Raw genomic sequence first — 11,514 nt, 5'->3', positions numbered from 1 at the left:
ATTACTACATGGTTTTGTTTTTGAAGAACTTGGATGTGATTTCATTTTTCTTTCATTTCAAGAGAATGAGTTATCCTCCAACTTGCAGCATATGTGCAAAGTAATATAATACTTTGTGAATGACTATGTGATTGATTATTTTCCTAGAAAATCATGTCAACTGAGTGTGGAATCCATTTATTAAGAAAACCTTTGTTTATTTACCCTATTATTGAGTACCTGCAACTACTGTGATATTGTTCTTTACCTTACAATGTTCGACAATGTCTATAAATATTTTCTATAGTTTAGTGATTTGGAGTTTAGACTATATTACATTTTCAACTTTTCATACTTTATTATTGTTTTCTGCTATACTCTTTCATGTTCTGACTTGCGAGCGATGAAGCCGTTGTTTGCTTTTACCAGACCGGTTATTCTCGTGAAAAACAAATAAATCAATAGAGAAGTTTAAAGGCTACAATGCAACAACTCATATAAAGTGACCTAAAGCCATTTTGTATAATTTTCAAGCAGCTCTTCCCAGATAATTCAATCCATTTGTGCACATTATCCTTTTCTGTTGTAAGTTGCCTCTATTTGTTCAATCCGAACACAAATGTGATACGTCTAAACTTTAGAGTTTACTAAGACTTTATGTACGCTTCAAAGATTTACATCTACTATTTTATTTTATAGAATGCTTCGTCGACTTCTAATTAAAGTTTTACCCTTGCAAGGTAAAAAAACACTTACAAAGTTCACCATTACGTTTATTGGCGCACCTGTTTTCATGGATATACATTTATTCCTTCCCGATTTTCATAGTTATAGATCTTTTTCGACCAGTAATAGGAGATGTTCCATGGTCTGCAAACAAAATACTTCCTTCTATTATTCCAACAAAGAACTTGTGTTCTAATCTCTTAATCTTGACGATAATTTTATTCGGCTTACCAAATGGTTTCCTATAGCTTACAGGATACTAATGATTTCAAAATCCAGATTAGATCGTAATTATCCTAAATTATTGTACAGATTTGAGTGGTATTGCTAAGAATTAAACTACCATGAGGAGCTTCTTTTATCTACTCATTTAGCCTCATATGATTTCTACTATATAGAAATATGAGATGGCAGTACGGATCGACATGGAAGCTTAATCCAATAAATTTCGAGTTAAGGGCACTTTAGACTTTGAGCAATATTTATGCAACGTGTCTTTTAAGAACTGCCACGCATCAGCACCACCTGTCCTTTATACTCTCACTTATGGTAAAGTTTTTTCTTCCATCTCTCTTCATTGCTGGTGAATTTAGGAATTTCTCATGTAGAAGTTATAATTCATTTTTGTTTTATTGTATCTGCTTTGAGTAAAGCTATTTCGGTGCAATTTGCTATTCTTATTGCCCTCTCTGTTGGTAATAACAATTTTCTTAGTATATGTAATTTTATCCTTGTTGTAAAATCATTCTAAAATAGTTAGTACAATATATCAAAAGATGAAACAAGAATAATAAAGAGATAAAGAGAGACAAGAGATTAGAACTTTCTTATTCATCCAAGTGTGTTCAAGTGTGTACAACATCATTCTCAATGCCTCCATTTATAGGGCCATATTGAGTAACATGAAAAGATGTCATAAAGATGGCATTTACCCTTGAGAAGGTGGGGAAGATTATGGGGTTGTGGGAGATGAATGAGGAGGTAGTGGATGTGTGGTGTTACTACACTTTATGGTGGAATTACACCTAGGAGTTATGGACATCCACAATTAACTAATATTAATATTTACAACACTCTCCCTTGGATGTCCATTGATAGATAGTATGCCTCGTTAAAACCTTACTAGGAAAAACTCCGAAAAAAAAAAAAATCCTAGTGAAGGAAAAAGAGTACAAATATCTAGTAATACGCATTGCTAGCTGCCTCATTAAAAATCTTGCCACGAAAACCCGATGGGACAAAACCTCGGCTAAGGAAAAAAGAGTACAACGCGTATTATACTCCCCCTGATTAAAGCATCACTTAATTCTTGGAGACGACGTATCCCAACCTCGTATACCAACTTCTCAAATATCGAGGTTGGTAATGCTCTGGTGAACAGATCCGTCAAATCATCAATCGAGTGTATTTGTTGAACATCTATTTCACCGTTATGTTGAAGATCATGTTTGAAAAAAAAACTTTGGTGAAATGTGTCGTATTTTGTCTCCTTTGATCTATCTTTCAATTTGAGCTATGCAAGCTTCGTAAAATATTGTTGAAATCTTCATTTCCAAATAGACGTCATACTATTGCAAAATGTGCTGAATTATTGATCTTAGCCAGATATGCATTCCTGACGTGCTTTGTAAGTAGCTATCACCTTGGCATGACTTGAATAAGTATCAATAATTGACTGCCATATAGAATAGCATAATGTGGCAGTATCCTTACATGCAAATCGGTAACTCGCTTGAAGAACAAACTTCATGTAATAATAAAAACAATGCCCTGCATTTTACATAACCAACAAAACCTTGAAAATATGTTAGGATAAACAAATCTATATTAATAATTTCTTTTACGGTATGCAATACAATACACTTATCATTATCATGAGGTCAATATGATGTTTATTTATATTTAGCGACATCACAACCATTGGGGCACTCAATGGAATCGATTTCAATGGAATCGATTTAACCTATATAAACACTTGTTGAAGCTTTATTTTCGTAAACCTTAAATACTTCAAACCAATTTAAATCCCTACGGATTTTCGTTCGTTCTCTATATAATCATATTGACAACAATTAATTATACGCATTTCAAAATTTTCATATATTTCCAGAGTTATAAGAAACCCCATTGCATCCACCACAGGAGAATACATAATAATGTCAGGACTTTTGCGAAAAACCTTTATGCCACAAGGCACAAGCCGTACTTTATATATACAGTTTTTATTTATCATTTTACCTTTTGCACAAGAACCCATTTGCACCCCACTGACATTATACCTAGAGGTCCTTGGACTATAGGTCCAAAACATTACTTTTACAAGTGAAACAAAATATACTTGAACTGCGTATTTTATTTGGCCAATCATTATAGCTGTCAACGTTTTTTGACAGATTTGAATTCAAGATCCTCATCACCATTTATAATGTTAAGCGCTACATTATTTCAAAGATACCGTCGACGGTCATTTGATATCGGTTCCAATGCGATATAACTTATCGAGATTTCTTCACTTTTCAGGTACCTGAAACTTTCCCAAGGTTTTATTAAGTGTTATGTCATGGTGCTCTTTTAAAGCACTTGCCTCATTGTTATAACCATCTTGATCATTTGCTCTTCTCGGTCTTCAAGGAGTTTTATCTTTGGAACCGATTGGTCTATCGCCATAGACTCTATCCATCAAGGACTTTAATTCTAACTAGAGCATTTGCAGCTGGAATGTAATTTTCACCTTTGGGTATTATCTTTTTAACGAGAATTACACCAGTGATAATTCATTACATATATCTTATTTTCCAGCTGCTTATCATCCCTCCCCCTAATCTTAGGAAATCTAACATTTACCTAACAACCTTATTTGGGACCCATCTTTGTGCGTCGTGGTGGAACAATTAAATCATATACCGCACATTCAAATTTCTAGACAGGAATTACTAGGTTCCTGACCCTGAACCAACCTCTAGAAGAGAATCAGAACTTGTTGGCTTGATGCTTACAGGTGCTGCTACATATTAAATAATCTATCTCAAACCAAATTTCTTTTTGTGAGATTTGTTCTCATAATCAATTGTTTAGCTATAATTGGAGGCATACAATTTCTGCTAAACCAACTTGGATATAAACTAGCATTATCAACAAAATTTCATAGTTTGAAACTGTGCTCTTAATATAACAATTGAGCAAACGACCTTGCAAAAATCAAATTGCAAGTTGATACTAATGCACATGTGACCATAACAAGATACATCTATTAAAATCATATAATAGTAAATCGGTGCACATGACAGGTGACTGGGCCCATATATATATATATATATATATATACGTTCCAAAATCAGGGGATACAATCCCAACCTTAGCTGGTAGAATAATCAATTTGTCATCTTGAGAACAAGCAGCACAAGAGGATTCTTGAAGAATTTCTATTTCTTCAGTATATAACTACGTGAATTCTCAATAATTTTTGCAGCACCTTTGAACCGGGATGGCCAACCGGTCATGCCAACAAACATTTCTTTCAGTAAACTTCTAGTTTACTATCGCATGTGACTCCATTATCATGCTCGTATTTGTGTAGTTCAAACTAGAGGAAAAGGCGGGTAACCTTTCACATAAATACTTCTAACTCGCTTCGGTTGTAGTAATATGAAGATATTAAATCTTCCCGTAATTTATAGTCTCCATATAATTCATATTTGACCAATACCTTTGAAACCTAAAAAGTTTCTTTTGAGACTTACTACAACACCAATATTATGAACAATTTCATTCCTCCGAGTAATGACAAAGTAGCTTTTTCAGAGCTCTAAATTAGTTATGTACTACCACATATTTCATAATGCCATCCGTTTGGTGAACATCTCTTTTTAAGGAATAATTATCAATATGGTCATGGCGAAAACCTTTATAAGCAGGACTTATTTCTTACTTTTACCTTTCGGTAATTCATGATAAGACATACCACAATATTTATGACGTACTAAAAGTACATGACCAATTACCGTTATAAAATTTCTTTATTCCTCTCAAACCTCCCGTAGAGGTGAGTTGTGATATTTATTCAACCATACATGAGCACGTCCTTATCCATAATTTTACATATTTTCACTTTCAAAAATGGGCGAGCATTCACGATGCTTATCACAAGTCACATTCTCTTCAAGGAATGAACTATAATCATATATACGTGCTTCATAAATTTTCATTATATGCCCATTGTCTTTATCATATTCATAGACCCACCTCGACATCACTTTGAAATTATATTCCTTTCTTTTGATGGGGGATTTATAAAATTTTATTAAATTAGATTGCATAACAATCGCGTGCCCAATACCTTTCATACCAAATTGATGGTAAAAATTTCATTCGCCTTTAAAAGGACCATTTTTAGAACCCATAATGTTCTTCCTTTTATAATTACCACAATGATGGCTATTACTATTTTGTCTCTCCACACCCATTCATACATTCAACCATTTGTCTTCTTCCAGACTTATTATGTACTGCTACCACATTCACGTCAAAAAATGGAGCAAATTCAATGGGACGGGCTTTATGATTTTATCAAGAGCATATTAACATGCTCAGTCATCATTATATCATCAATATATTGCATCAAGACTCAAACCCAACCTCTTTCCCATATAAAAGGCATTTTAGGCCATAATGCGATGGGACTTGAACCCAACATCTTATATTGTCATCATGGTTCACGGGGACTTGAATCCACCATCTTACCCTCAACCAATGGCATAATAGACCAGTGCAATCGGACTCACCGTTGAGCCTTTCAAATATTGACACTTTGAGATTACATGTATAAGTAAATTAAAAATGACAAAAAAATTATTATCAACAAAAACTTCTACAATTACAAGGCAGTAGACTGTTGATGAGAAATATAATTTGTAAATAAAATTTCTAGTCAACCTCAATGGTTCAATCATTTGTTGTTCACCTGCAGCCACCAAAATATCCTTAACTAGATCTAACCCCATCAACAAGTATACGATCATACCGTTTCTTAAAATGACTTCTCAAATTCCATCAATTAATTAATTAGTACTGGACATAGACAATTTCATATCTAATTTCTCATATACACAAAACCATTTGAGATACAATATTTTTCGTGATCTCATGATACAGTTTTATAAACACCACTGTCAATAAGCAAAATTATAATGAAAGTTGTGAAATATACGAATCATAATAAAATTATCAAGAACGACATGTCAGTAGCATATACTTACTGAAATCTCCTCAATTCTTGCTATTCACTTTTAATCCCGGCGTCTTCGATGGTTGTAAATATTAATATTAGTTAATTGTGGATGTCCATAACTCCTAGGTGTAATTCGACCATAAAGTGTAGTAACACCACACATCCAGTACCTCCTCATTCATTTCCCACAACCCCATAATCTTCCCCACCTTCTCAAGGGTAAATGCCATCTTTATGACATCTTTTCATGTTACTCAATATGGCCCTATAAATGGAGGCATTGAGAATGATGTTGTACACACTTGAACACACTTGGATGAATAAGAAAGTTCTAATCTCTTGTCTCTCTTTATCTCTTTATTGTTCTTGTTTCATCTTTATTGGGTGCAACATTTAATACATAATATTCGGTCAACATATTTTTTAGAATAGGAAGGTAGGATTTCTCTGATTAATGTTTATTTTCTCTATGACCAAGCGTAGTTTGACACATTAGACGTATGCAACTAGGTGATATTAATCTCCTTAGAGAGGAGACAACGGAGAAGAAGGCAGCGGAAGCAATGGAGGCTGGTAAGGTATCTACCAAGAAGAAAGAAAGTGAGCTTTGATATTTCCTTCTCAGTTGATTTTGTGTTCAATTCACAATTACTGTGGAAAGAAAATGCAAAACATCTTTGAACTTGAATGTGGAAAATATGTTCCTTTGCTCAAGTAAATCATCAATAAGCTTCATCGTGTTGCTGTTACTTTTGTAGGTAAAAAGTCATCCATTTCTTTGTATGTTAAGCCTTGGGATGACTAAATCATATGAAGAAACAAGAGGAGGTTTTTTGCAATGTTCAGATGGAAGGGCTTTTCTGGGGAGCATGCATGACTTATTATATCTATTCAACTCTTTAACCATGCCCTAACCATTATATATCTGAGTTTGGTTATTGATACGCTATTTTTGCATCTCTTTGACAACCAAATTAGTTCCAATCGGCAACGGGATTAAGAAATTGCAAATCATGCTTACCATCGTAGATGACCTGAAATTTGGGTTGCGTAGAGCCCCATGTTGTTGGTAAGTTTTTGAGCATTCGTGCTTGAGATTCTATGGATTTCCTTATGTTTCTTTTGATAGCATTTCCTAATGGGTAAAACTTTAAGGTAGGGAGTCGAAGTTGTTATTGCTAAATCTTTGAGAAGATTCACCATAATAAAGGCAAAATTTCGAATTGCGCCTCTATCTAAATTTGTCAATTCTCCTTTTCTCTTTTTCTTCTGTAATATGATTTATATTCCAGATTTGGATGATATTTTAATATCTATTTTAAGGCTAACTAGAAAATAAAGAAAACTTGGAGCTAAAAAAACAAATTTGCGGTATCTCTCCGAGAAGGTTGAATTTTCAGATTCAATGTTGGATCACATAGATGCTTCCCTACTTAGCTACTACTACTCTGTATTTCAAATGCGTATCATTGGTCAACCTCTTATCTTTGTGGTCAAACAAATAAGATACAAATCTGACACTTTTTTAAACCTTAGTTTTACAAGTCATAATATGGTTTCAGGCAAAATAACTTCAGAAACTACTACTATTACCACTACTACTACTACTACTACTACAGGGCAATGTAGCTTTTTCCATTTTGATTTCGTTATTTAAAATATGCAAGGAAATCACATTCACTTCCCAAAAGAGTGGTGGAGTACCTTGAACCTGGGCAATAAAATAGGCATAGGTAAAGAGAATATCATTCTCCGTTTAGATTTAAGTTGGATTATAAATATAATTCTCTTGAAAATGTATCATGGTTGTCAAAAATTAGAAAATAAGAGCAAAAAAGATCCCTAAGGTTTGTTAACCTGTTGGTTTTGAAGGGTTAAATAGGTACAGTTAATAGAGATCAATTGTTCAAGTGATCATAGGTTTTATTTAGGTGGTTATCTGAAATATGCAAAGAATTTCAAGGGGTTATCTATGTATCTGACCCTTAAAGTATAATATATCTTTGTTATCCAGTATTCTTGATTTCTGATTAATATTAGGTTGGTTGTAGCAATGAATTTGGTAATGTGGCTTTTTGCGTGATTCAATGAATCTCAAATGGTTTATTATTTGGGAAATTTACTTGTCATAACTCTCTAAGAATTTATGGTTTATTTTATTTATTGTTCATAACTAAAATATTTTCTTAAATTACCAACGTATTTCAAGTTTCTCTTTTAAATTGGTTTTCTCTCACCTCTCAAAGCTATTTCCCCCTCAATGGGATCTACTTCCCTAATAAAGGACCCTCCAAATTCCGCCCTCGATCGTGAGATCTTTGTTCATCAATTATGTTTTGCAATCTTTCAATGTCGTCTTCTTGTCTTTATTTCTTGTGTAATATGAAGTTCCGATAACAACACATTCTCCTATAGTTAGCGAGTGGACAATATCTATTTGCAAATAGTTAATCTAGATAGAGGAATATGTAATTCATTATCTAAAAAAACGTTACTTGAAGTGAAGGTAGCTTCAAATCGGATCAATTCTCGATTTAGTTATGGAGGCAACTCTTCTGTTGATGTTCTAAATCAGATTCCTTTGAGACCCTCAAGTTTCTCTAATTTACAAACGAAGAAAAGGAGTGATGTTTTGGTTTGTTCTTTACTTTTTTAAACGCCAGGGAAATATGGTTTCAACCTAAGTTGAAGCTTTATGCTCACCAAGTGTTTGATAAAATGTTTCAGTATATTTCAGTATATTTCGTTGTATTTCAATGTATTTCTAATTTATGAAACAATTTTTTGATATATTTCATTGTATTCCATTGTATATACGCATACTACAATTTTATATTTCTTAAACAATCAACCATATTTCATTGTATTAGTGTATATTTTTCTATATTTGGAAGTATTTATAAAAGTTTGGAATGGAGTAATTTGGAGAGAGAAACGGTGGGTTTTTATGGAACTTCAATGAAACATGCTTGATACATGGTTGATTTAATTTGACTTACCATTTAAAATGAAAAAAGAGAATCTGTTCCATAAATACAGCCTATTTTGACTCTGCCAAATTTTGTATTTCAGTGTATTTCAAAAATGCGAACTCAGCCGGATTTTGTATTTCCATGTATTTCCCTGTATTTCGAAAACGCAAAATACAACATAAATACAACAAAAAATAGCTACGATTTGTAAATATAGAAAAAGTAGCTATAAATTGTTAGAAGCTGTTAAAAGGTAGCTGTTTATGTAAGTTTCCCTTATTATTTAGTTCTCATCCAACTTTTCCAGCATAGCTATTTTGCTTTTAGCTTGGAATGTCCGTCACCTGCCAGTTGTTCACTATTTCAAACAATCAGATTCTAACGGATGTGCTTAGAGGGAAATATTTGTCAATAATATCTAAGGTATACCCACTTTGATGTTTAGTGCATTTTCATCACTATTTCTCATGGTATTTTTACTCCATGAAACATATTTGACATTTTTTTGAGAAAAACACTTAGAGGAACACGTTGCAGCAAGTTAATCCACCATTACAACTTTCTTAGAAGCAGAATCAAAGTTTTATAATTGATCACTTCTATATCACATCCTAGAATGCAACTTACAAAGCTTGCCATCAGGGCAATTAAAAATAAAATAAAAGACATCCTTACACTCAGAATACTTTTTGGGAAATCAACTAAGTACAAGATTAGTTCTGATATCGCCTATTGCAACATAGTGTTAACTGAAGCGTATTTGCAATGATTATGATTTCACTTAGTATGAATTCCCTTAATTGAGTGTTGCAATTCAATTTGTTATGAATGTATAGTGAGATCAAGATGAGTGTTTTTTAAATTCAGACTGAGATAGAAACTATTGCATATTGACAACAAGAATGCACAAGAATTTTCATTACAACAAAAGAAGAGACACTAGGAAGTTTCACTTTGTTAGATCTTTTTTGTTGGGAGGTTATTTTTGTTGTATTTTTGGCAATTATAATGGAATATCGATATCATTTAAACGGTTCTTTATCTCTTGAACCTATGGCTTGGATGTATTGTTGGTTCCATAAGAATTTTTAGTATGAGGAGATAGAAATATGATAATGGAAAGTTCAGTTCCGTCCATAATAATGCAAAAGTGTGTGTCCTGTTGATATTGGATTACGGTTATCTATATGTTCACTTTACTCTTTTACATATAACATGCCGTCTAATCTCTTCCAGAAGTCTTAAAATATCGACTTCTCTTTGCATCCAGTAGCTATTTTATATATTAGTTCTCTTCCAATAGTCTTAAAATATCGACTTTTCTTTGCATCCAGTAGCTATTTTAGATATTAGTTCGGATTCAAAGATTAGATTTGGTTAGCGGCTTTAAGAAAATTGATTAGAAACGCCTCAGAGAAGTGCTTGGACCAGTTCCATTGTATAACTTATTTACTCAGATATACTGCCCTGCAGGTAAGGAATCTTGCAGCAGACCGTTTCTCAATAGAGATGATGTTCTTGAAGAATTTTGTAGCTGATCTATATCTCTATATATGTATGGAGGTGATGATTTGTATTACTTCATGATCTTCCACCAAATGGGAATTGCCTTTACGTTTGGAAAGAGGAACTGGTTCATTTTGTAACTTTTATGTAATTTGTATTGTTTGCATCTGGAATCAGAACTCAAATTTTTTGTTGATAATTTTTGTTGGTTTTTGCATTAGAAAGCCTCTAATTTTCACATGTTAACAGAGTCATTTTATTGGTTATTTTGTGGACTTCTTTCTTATTAGAAACCAAAAAAGGAACAGGGGAATATATTACTAAGATCCAACTTTGGTTCAGAAAAGCTGTAGGAAAATGCACGAGTGAGTACTTTATGAGTAATAAAAATCCAAAAAAGAAAATAGGAAGAAGTAAAAAACGAAAAACAAACATAACAAGGACAATAATACACATTGAAATGCATGATTAATACTGTATTACTGCAAATAGTGAAAGCAGTTTGCAAAACGTGAGTTTGTGCAGGTTTTGATATTAAAGTAAGGCTTATAGCCTTATTTGACCGAACTTCTAAAATCAGCTTATTTTGAAAAGTGCTTCTCAAAAAAGTACTTTTGATGAGAAACAGTTTGTGTTTAACCAATTATGTTAAAAGACACTTTTGAGTAGATTTAGCGTACACCATCTGCACTAGATTCAACTAACATTCAACGACTTTGACCCTCCTTCCAAGAAGGTTTAAACCAACTATAAGTGCGTAGTAAAAAAAATGAAATGTCAACATTAGAATTCTGCTATATAAAGGATGTAACTAAGCATGCACCAGACAACACCTACGTTTGTGGCACTTAAAACAAAACTAAAAAGAAACTGTAATTAGGACCCAATGAGATATTTTGGTACATTCCAATTATCATCCAAAATTGGTACATTTTGTGTACACAAAAAAAGAGAATACGACATTTGCAAGCACTCATTAGAGCTTCAGATATGTGTTTAAAATTTTAGCATAAATTACCTTAAGTTATTTGTGTTAAACGAATATTACGAAATGAACATACATAATCTTAATGAGGTCGTACACTACCGCGCGAAGTGCGGGTG

The 11,514-nt window shown here is 33.0% G+C and overlaps 1 long non-coding RNA gene across 3 annotated transcripts; it reads left to right on the top strand.

Annotated features, from left to right (window-relative positions):
* The first annotated feature begins 1,287 nt into the window (after window positions 1-1,287).
* On the top strand, window positions 1,288-10,674 carry LOC132046338 (uncharacterized). Of its 3 annotated transcripts, none has more exons than XR_009412688.1 (4): window positions 1,288-1,418; window positions 6,416-6,532; window positions 6,691-7,001; window positions 10,378-10,674. It is a non-coding gene; the product is annotated as an uncharacterized LOC132046338 (long non-coding RNA). The 3 variants fall into 3 exon arrangements; XR_009412687.1 differs by lacking the exon at window positions 1,288-1,418 and adding an exon at window positions 9,232-9,327 and having other exon boundaries at window positions 6,317-6,532; XR_009412686.1 differs by lacking the exon at window positions 1,288-1,418 and having other exon boundaries at window positions 6,317-6,532.
* The last annotated feature ends 840 nt before the right edge of the window (window positions 10,675-11,514 follow it).

The sequence above is a fragment of the Lycium ferocissimum genome, chromosome 2, assembly GCF_029784015.1.
Source record: "Lycium ferocissimum isolate CSIRO_LF1 chromosome 2, AGI_CSIRO_Lferr_CH_V1, whole genome shotgun sequence".
Classification (NCBI taxonomy): Eukaryota; Viridiplantae; Streptophyta; class Magnoliopsida; order Solanales; family Solanaceae; genus Lycium; species Lycium ferocissimum.
The sequence above is the reverse complement of the archived record's forward strand: the minus strand, read 5'-3'. Positions and strand labels throughout refer to the sequence as shown.